Source organism: Scylla paramamosain, chromosome 21 (genome assembly GCF_035594125.1).
Source record: "Scylla paramamosain isolate STU-SP2022 chromosome 21, ASM3559412v1, whole genome shotgun sequence".
NCBI classification, from domain to species: domain Eukaryota; kingdom Metazoa; phylum Arthropoda; class Malacostraca; order Decapoda; family Portunidae; genus Scylla; species Scylla paramamosain.
In genome coordinates, this window is record NC_087171.1 from 8072901 (window position 1) to 8083271 (window position 10371).

Below are 10371 nucleotides of genomic sequence, written 5' to 3' on the forward strand. Positions count from 1 at the left end.
GTTGGAAAGAGCGAATGTGACTTGAAATCGATTCCCTTCGTTGGCAATTTCTCGTAGAAAAAGAAAAAGAAAAAAATCGTTGTTTTTATTGGAAGTTTAGGAAGTTTATAGAACATTGCGTAAGACCTATTAAAAAGGTTATTTCTTAGCGCTAAAAGAGATTACACTTATTTTGTTATTTGTATTTTTTTTTCATTTGGCAAGACGTCTGTCAAGGCAGTTCACTCATATTGCTGGAAAGGTAAGCCAATCGACTATCACTGAACGCAAATGCTAAATAATGGCAACTGGATTTCGTGCATATCAAGTAAATCTCTGTCATGGTGCTGCAAGAGGTGAGTTAATGAAAGTACTGCCACTGTTCAGTGTGGTGCTCCCCTCACTGATGACGCTTCAAGCAGATGTATCAATCAGCCAACCTCATCCTCGCACTGAACTCAGAGGCATATCAACTTCCAGGATCATGGTAAAGCGAATAATGTGTTCAATCAATCATGAGAACCGAGGAACAATAAAGCCGTCACCTTCATCAGTTTTCGTTCCCCTGGCGCGTGTGCAGTGCGCCGCTAGAGTACGCACAAGGATAATCCACATCTCACGTAACACGCACTCGCAGCCCTCGGCCTTACAAGTGGGGAAATATAATATCAGTGATATCATATCGTGTCGTATAGAGCGCACCTGCTGTCTATCTGCTGAGAGGAAGCCACGCAGTAAAACAGAGAACCCCACGAGCATCTCCTGCAAAGAGCAGCAAGTGCCTGTGGATCCACCGAGGCTTGACCTTACGGATTACGCGAAGGTCGAGAGTGACGTGCAAGAGACGTGCTCGTACCTACTCCTTCATCTCTTCACTCCCTTCTTTCTTCTCCATTCTGCCGCTTCCTCTTTTTTTCTGGTTGTGTATTCCAGGAGAAGCGAGTGGAGGAAAATAAAATAGGGTTAGAAGTCGGAAGTGGTAGAGATTTGGTGTTTATGTCCCTCAGGTACAAGAGGAGGAAGAGACGGCGAGGGGACGGGTGGTGGAAGGGACAAAAGTGACGAAGGGATGGAGGATGGAACGAAAGTGTTGGGGTGTGAAAGTGAACATTTGGCAGCAGTTGTTGGATGTTGCTTTTCTTGTTGCTGATTTCCGTAGTAGTACTAATTGTTGTTGTAGATGTCGCTGTTGATGTTGTTGTCGTTGTTGGTGTTACGTTGGAAGAGGTGTACATTCATATTTATCTGTCTTCTGTTATTTTCTCTGTGTAGATACATAAGGATGTAAGGGAAGCTGCAAGAAGCCAGTAGTCCAACGCATGGCAGTCCCTGTTTATATATAAAATGTACCTACTTGTACGCTTCTTTCATCCGGCATCCATAAAAATTTTGCAGAGTCGATTCTGCCGTGACCAGGATTCGAACCTGGGTTATTGCGGCCACAACGCAATGTACTAACCACTATACGATCACGGCCACTCAGACCTCGGCTAGCAAGAGTACTTCAATATTACAATAATTTCATTTATTTGTTGCGTTTCAGTTCAATGTTTTAATTGTTATTTTAGATGCAAGTTTAAGAGCAATTAATTTAAGCGTATAATTTACAACCTACTCTGCAATATATTACCCGGAAAAAAAATATCCGCGGTTTTCAATGTCATTTTAAATTAAGGTGAATCCCAGGTTATGTAACAACAGGTGGATTCAAATGGGAATGTAGATCCACGATATTATATTTTTTTTCTTAAGTTTTCCCAGATTTCAGCGACGTACAAGTCTACGGATATTGCTTCCGTGTTTCATATTGCTGAAAGACTGGGCATAGACGTGATGTGTGTGTGTGTGTGTGTGTGTGTGTGTTTACTCTGGGTACCTTCCAATAACTGTTGTCTTTGTTATTGTGGTTGGTGGTGGTGACGGTGGTGGTGATGGAGGCGAGGTTGTTGATGTTGATGTTTGTGACAAAATAACAGGAGCTATAACAAATCACATGTCAGGACCACAACTACCGCCACCACTGCCACCACCATCACCATTACTATCACCACCACCACCAGCACCACCATAACAACAACAGCTACAACAACAACAACAGCTACAACAACAACAATAACTACTACTACTACTACTACTACTACTACTACTACTACTACTACTACTACTACTACTACTACTACTGCTACTACTTCTACAGCGGATAATAACAGTACGAACTGGTAGTCTCGTAAGTACATGAAGTGGCACTCGAAGTAAAAGATGAAGAGCTTATAGTAATGGGAGCCAGATGAATGAGAGAAGTAAATCCATCGATAATAATAATAAGAATAGTAGTAACAATAATAATAATAATAATGATAATAATAATAATAATAATAATAATACAGAGGCTGTACCGTCTCGTGTTTGCGATTTATTTCAGCTTTGTCGTATGTATTTTTTAACTGCATGAAAATAAACACACAAGCTGGATATTTGGGTCTCACGCAATATGCTCATTCACCAGCGTTTGCTGCCTGACACGCATGCACACTCACACACACACACACACACACACACACACACACACACACACACACACACACACACACACACACACACACACACACACACACACACACACACACACACACACACACACACACACGAACAAACACACACACACGCGAACACGCACGCACACACGCGAACACACACACACACGCGAACACACACACACACACACACACACACACACACACACACACACACACACACACACACACACACACACACGTGCGCGTACGCAGACACGCACGCAGACACGCACGCGCCACAATACGTACATATAATGAGCTGTGAAAAGAAAAACTTAACACACACACACACACACACACACACACACACACATATACACACACACACACACACACACACACACTATAACACACGTGCATGGCATAAGGTGGCGACTGTCTGGCGGCGAAGCATGAGTTGCGTGCCTGCTCGCTGTGGTGACTCGCCTCGCCTCGCCTCGCCTCGCCTCGCCTGTCCCTCCCAGATCGATATGTCGATGTATTGAGTGAGCCACCAAGGTCATGTGGAGTTGAATACTCTGCTCTCTGGCTGACGGTGGCAGAAGGCTCAGTCTGTCAATCCCAGTGCCTGTCCATACCGTTCATACACGTCCTTTCCTCTTCCCCCTTTCCCCCTTTCTCTCCCGTCTGCTTCCTCACCAGTAACTGCATGTATAGCTCAGCCAGTTCAATAATCCGGTCGTTGCCCTGTCCACCACGACACAGCCGCACCACCACGCCCTTTAGCCTGTTTTCCTTTCCCTTACTTCATATTTTCGTTCCAGCAGTCACAATGCTGTCTTAGCGAACTATGCATTGTTTGGAGCTCCTGTAGGGACGGAGTGCCGGGCCTAGTTTTGGAGAAAAGTGTGTATGGTGACACCCTTGAAGACCTGGCGACACGGTGCTGGACTAGGTATGTGACTCTAGGCAGGAAAGGAAAACGTCTGGCTTTGAGCTCCTAGACTCGATGATAAAACTCCATTACGACGGTCTTTGAAGGTGGTACTTGAGACCTGACTCTCCGCCGTTTCACTTATCTGCTCTCGGAAGTGAGTTTAAAAAAAAAAAAAAATAAGCCATCTCACACACACACACACACACACACACACACACACACACACACACACACACACACACACACACATACACACACAGGCTTTAAATTATTGAGATTTCTTCCTCCGTCTTGCTATTATAAAACACCTCCTGAATTAAATTGAACTCAGTAAGATTTATTTTCTGATAATTTATCATATTCCTTAAGGAGAATAAAAAAAAGTGTCCTTTTTAGTTTTAATTTTTAGTCCTAAGCCTACTCCCTTTATGATAAAAAAAAATATATATATTCGTTCATTAATATGTTCTCGGTGCCTTAGATGAAAAAGAAGCGGGAAACCAGAAGAAGGGAGGCCTATTTTAGGAATGGCAGGAATCTAGAAGTATGGGAACACTTCAGAGTATTATGACTCTTTGCGTGGCTTGGCCGTAATACCATTCTTAATTTCGAAGTCCCGCTGTGTCGTGAGATCCCGAGATCGTGATACAATGCAAAAACTTTAAGACCTTGTTACACGTTCAGTGGGAAAGTGTGGGGATTCAGTATAAGAACATAAGAACATAAGAAATAAGGGAAGCTGCAAGAAGCCATCAGGCCTACACGCGACAGTCCCTGTATGAAATATACCTACCTATTTCCACCTATCGTCCCTATCCATAAATCCGTCTAATCTTCTCTTAAAGCTCTCTAATGTCTTACCATTAACAACTTGAACTTTTATCACACCAACGGATTCAGGTCTTCATAGTTCTTGAAGCATCACCAAAACATCGCTTTTAAGAAGTGATTGTGTGACCATTGCTGTTGAATTACTGCATTCTAAACTTACCTTAAAACTGAACTTATTATGTAATACCCTTCCATTTTTTCCCGCAAGAATAGACTGCTCTACTTGGTCCTGCTGTGTTCCTCAAGTGTCACGAAAGCATAACGTTAAAAAAAAAAAAAAATCGATGTGTGTGATTACTGGGAGCTGAATTTTAGTACTATAAATTGCTAAGAACTTTACCCTAGCATTCCTTCCAATAAGAGTTACTGCTTTGCATGGCGTGGCAGTTCCTGAAGCGTCACTAAGGCATCACCTTTAAGACCTTACTGTGCGTGATAATTAGCTGTATGTTTGCAGTACTCTCATTCAAGTAATCACCTTCCTTTACTATGCATCCCAACAATAGTTACATTAGAGTTTTTTGCTTGGCGTGGCCGTTCATCAAGCATCACTAAGACATCACATTTAATTAAGAATTGATCGAGTGTGACGAGTGCAAATCTGATTGCACTACACTCACAGTTTTTATGTACCTTCCCTTACCATTCCTTGCAAGAGCCACAGTAGACTGCTCTGCTTGGCGTGGCAGTTCCTCAAGCATCACCCAGGCATCACCTTTAAGAACTGACTGTGTGTGACTGCTGGCTGTTGCACGTTTAAGGTTTCCATTCGCGATCTATACGTACCTCGAAATCCACATTTTCTCTTACTCTTTGCTAGGTTTACCGAGGTCATGGCTTATTGTCCTTATTCGCCGCTATTGAAAGAGTCATGACGCGAAAAAGACGGCTGATATTGAGAGCGGCAAGTCGTACTTGCACAGATTGAAGGGGGATTGATGGAAGGAACACTCTTTAACCTGACCCCTGATATTGATCCTGCCTGAGCTGTAGGTGCATCCTCATGTACTCGTATGTCTTCCTCCACCGGTCACTGGGACACGCGAACCTCCTCTCCGTGACGAGGTGACGTTAGGGCCTTCGCAGCGCTGCCCTAGATATCAAGGTAAAGAAAAAATTAGAATTCCAATTACAGGGTCTATTTAATTTTTTAGTGACATGATGCCCTCCTCTCCTCCAAGGATTCAAGACATGAGAAGTTGGAGGAGTAAAGCTAATAGCTGCAGGGTAAATGTGAGTGTAGAATAGGTTATGCCTCTTGAGAATAACTGCCTGATATGTGTGCTCTTGTTTAGTGGTACTGGAGGGCACGTGTGTGTGTGTGTGTGTGTGTGTGTGTGTGTGTGTGTGTGTGTGTGTGATGAGATATGTATGTTTTAATGTTTGTGCAAGAATGTTCATGTTTGTTTTGAGTGTAATTTTGTCAGCATTTTTAATGAGACAAATAACTGATGAGAAATTAACGGATTCAAATTAGATAAAGTCACATACAAAGACGATATGGTAGGAAAAATATAATAAATGACATGACAGTCAATAATAAAGTTGTTGTGGAGGCTCAGTAAAGAGTTTTGAGAGTGGATTGAACAAACTGCTAGGATGAGAGTGGACAAAGGAGTATATAATACAAGGACTGCCGCCTGTAGGCCTGCTGATCCTTCACCGTTCCTTTTGTTCTTATGGTCCAGACACCAAAAAAGAAAGGAGCGAAATCCAGTTCCTTCCTACCTTCAGGTTGGAAGTTAAAGAGAAAGGAGTTTTATGGTATCTCCATATCTTTTTTCTTAATTTTTATTCAGCCTCTTAAACTTTATAACTTAGAACTAGTTCAGTAGGACACTTATACACTGACTTTTATAGATGTGCAAATACAATAAAAGTATGAAGATTTAGTAGTGGAGAATTGTCAGGTAGGCAATGATCACTCCAGACGACTATCATTAAAAGCAAATATCGGCAGTAAACAATACGTGTGACATTAGTAAACCCTTTTTTCTACACTATATGAAACGCGAGGAGTGCAAAGACACCAGCTAAGGAGAATACAGTCCAGTCATAGCGTCACCAGCAAAAGAGGAGTTGATATTGATGAATACAGCTAATATCACTAGCAAAAAGTAGTTCGCTATACTTGTCTTTTAAGAGAGAGACAATTAATGGACCTTTCTTCTGAATTTGTGTTTGGTTTTGAGTGTTCCTCCCTTGTGTATAAAAGAAAAAGAAAAAGAGAAGAACACAATACAACAATCCTCAACTATCGCAGTTTTAAGGTACCTAGGCAAGTTAATCAGTGTATTCTATGTCCTTCGTCAGGTGTGTTACTGCGCAGGTGTGAGTGAGTGTGTCTGTGTATGAGTATGGCTGGGTGGCAAGGTAGCGGTATAGGGGAAGGTCGCACGTGGCATTACAGAGAGATTTAGGTCACGGCTTTAGAATGGATTATTCGTGATGCCTCCACTGGCTGTCCGACCCCGACTTATAGGCTGGCCTGTTTTGTCTGTGCGTGTCTGCCTGTCTGTCTGTGTGGCTTTCCTTTTCTTTCGGTCTGTTTGTGTGTGTCTATTAGGTGGTTAGTTAATTAGTCAGTGTTAATTTATCTCTCTCTCTCTCTCTCTCTCTCTCTCTCTCTCTCTCTCTCTCTCTCTCTCTCTCTCTCTCTCTCTCTCTCTATCTATCTATCTATCTATCTATCTATCTATCTCTTTCTAAATTTCAGGTATATTTTGCGTTTTCTTTTAATCCATAACTCCAGAGAATTGACCTTTCGGATTATTCTCGACCACGCACTACAATAAAAATACAGTAGCAGTACATGTATTAATTTCTCTCTCTCTCTCTCTCTCTCTCTCTCTCTCTCTCTCTCTCTCTCTCTCTCTCTCTCTCTCTCTCTCTCCATGACCTGACCTTTCAAATTAAGACTTGCTGCAACATATCCAGCGAACATTTCCCTCTTGACGTCACGCTGTTTTCTAATCCTCACTGTCCTTTACCGGTCAGTGGAGGTGGGTGAAGGTTACACACACACCGTGGTTAGAGGTCGTTGCACTATTGGGCAGGTTAGCAGGGGCGTGGGAGGCGAGGCAGGAAGAGAGGCGGTTTACTTTATCAGGATTACAGCAGCAGGTAAGAGTATAATGATCTTGAAGTAAAGGAGTGCATATTTTCCTTTTCTTTATGACTATTTAGACTGATAGAGGGAGAGGAAAATGTTTGCGTATGCATGTGTGTGTGTGTGTGTAAGTGAGACTGGTGTAAATTGTCTACTACAGCAATAGTTCAATTCAATATTCTTTATTCACACAAGATGTGTACACAAACTAAAATACATACTAAAACTAAAAGAAAGAAAAACATTTCATTTAATTATTAAAAAAAAAAAGACATAAATTTATACTAAATTAGACAATATCATACTGAATCCGACGTCACTCGGTGCACAAAGCATCAATCAACATCTTAGTTTCCCTTACATCTAAGATTGTGGTATCACATCTATCCCTCATCAAACACAATTCACGAATTTGTGCACCAGTCCGTGCAAGTTCGTACTGGTCACACTGCAGCTGCGTCCAAACCTTATTGATGTCTCCAATATTCATATTAAATTTGTATGAAAGATATCTTACATTACTGCCCATTATTGAATGTCTTCCATAAACCCCCATTCTTCCTATTGTTCTTATAACCATATTGTCTGATGTTAATATTTGGTTTATAAAAGCAATCTCCCGTTTTGCGAACCACATTTCTGGGGGCATAACATTAGCAATGTGAGGAAGCAGACTACAGTGTGTGGTCCAGGGCAGCTTCCACACTCGACGCACTGCAACCCTCCACGCTCGGTACACCGCTTCCATGCTACCATCACACACATTTAAAAGTTGACTACCATAAAAACTAGAACAATATTTAAAAAACAAAGTATTTCTTACATGTGACAGTCCACCCTTAAAACGGGATAAAAAAGAATTACATTGTCGATAAAAATCAGTCACACATTTAGAAGTATCACATTTAAAAATATTTCTTCCTAAAACATTTCCCAGGTGTACAATTTCCTCCATAATATCAATAGTTTTACCATTAATTTCTACATTAGGAATTATATTACTTCTTTTATTACCGTGGAAAACTATTAATTTGCTTTTCTTTTCGTTATACACAATGTCATATCTCGATGCATAATCTACACAGATGCTTATCATCTTCTTGAGAGCAAAAACACTTGGTGCTAGACCTTTTAGGTCATCAGCAAACCCGAAGGCTCCTGCATAGGTGCCACCCATGTAGCAGCCAACGCCAGAGTCTCGCAATTCCGTGAGTAACCCGTCTACATAAACACAATACAGTATAGGAGAGATCACACCACCTTGTTTGACTCCATTACTCACTTCAAATGTACTAGACAGTAAGTCATTCCATCTTACGCTTAGTTTTTGATTTACGTACATGTTTAACAATAATCTACATATAAGAGGACATACATTACGTTTCAATAGAATATCAAATAATTTGCAATAATTAACTCTGTCGAAAGCCTTGCTTGCATCTAAAGTAAACCCATAAACAGTTGTACCTTTAGATACATAATAAGACACAGTTTCTCTCACCATTGCTGTACACATAGTAGAGGATGTTCCTTCTTTGAACCCAAACTGCAAATCATTGGTCAATAGTTTATCCCTTTCTCTCATCAATACAATATTATCCAGTATTTTACTCATCAAACTACTAAGAGTAATCGCTCTGTAATTTTCACTGGTATTAAGATTTGCCCAACGACCTTTAGGAAGCGGTATCATAACCCCTTTCATCATGCTGTGGGGAGAGAAACCGTGCCTCAACATGGCTGAAAACAGTACAGACAAGTGTCCGTATAACACATCACCAGCATGTATGAGATGGTCAGACATCAGGTCACCCTCACCTTCTCCCTTTCCAGGCCTCACTCTCCGCAGTGCTTGACGCACCTCATCAGGCGTAATCAAGAGTATACTTTCATTACTATTTTTCTGACAAGAAATTACACTGTTGATGGCAGATTTTAAGCTATCCATCTCATTTGTATCGTATGAGGTACTGTTGTAAAGCTCTTCAAACTTTCCTTTAAATAAATCAGCTATATCTTTAGGACAATGTTTTCCATCAACTGCCTTAGGCGTTTTTTTTCTTCTGTTTTCCCTTGTTTCTTACAGATCTCCAAAACTGTCTACCAGAAGCACTAGCCTGCAAACTCTCAGCTAATTTCTCTGTAGTTATTAACTCTTCTTGCTTTATAACCATCTTGCGTGCTTGGTGATAACATTTACGTGTTGTACGGCGTATTTCGGCAATGAGACCTTGCTGAGGTCGTTCACTGTCTACCCATAACCTGTGCCAAAACAAAGCAGTGCGAAAATAACCCTCAACACAATCATTCCAGCCTGGCACAATTTTCTTAACTCTCCCACAATTTGTCCTTGGTATACACTCTTTACTTGCCTTTATAAGTGCATTGGTGATATGATCATAAAATGCTGCTATTTCCATTTCATGCTGGGTGCACATATTATTTCTACACATTAACATATCTTCCGGTAGGGGAACATTTAACAGATATCCAGTGACTAACTCTTTATACCTTAATATATCCTCAGTATTTGCCTTATGCCAACATATGCGCTCGAAGGTCTCATGCTCAATATTTTCCACATTATAAGAAATAGTAACATCTAAAACACACTTTATAGCTATATGGTCTGATGGATTGTTTACAGAATCAATAGTAGTATAAGTCTGAAGGAAGTTAGATATATTGTCTGATATCAAAAAATGATCTATCAGGGATTTAAAATTATTTCCTTTACTGCAATAAGTATAAGCAACTGTGGATAAGGCATCATTATCACAACAATAAAACCTGTACTCATCGATAAATTTAACAAAGGCCCGTGTCTGGGGCGTAACACGGCTAAAATCAGTATTAAAATCACCACCTACTATTATAAAATCTATATCATTACTAAGACTAAGAACTGCTATATCACTCAGTATATTTACATATTCATTCACATTTTGGTCACTTCTTTGATCATCACAGGGCATATATACACATATCACCAAACCCGT

General features: G+C 40.8%; 1 non-coding gene across 1 annotated transcript; it reads right to left on the reverse strand.

Moving 5' to 3' along the window:
- Positions 1-1383: 1383 nt before the first annotated feature.
- Trnah-gug (transfer RNA histidin (anticodon GUG)) lies at positions 1384-1455 on the reverse strand. Its single transcript has one exon. It is a non-coding gene; the product is annotated as a tRNA-His (tRNA).
- Positions 1456-10371: the final 8916 nt, after the last annotated feature.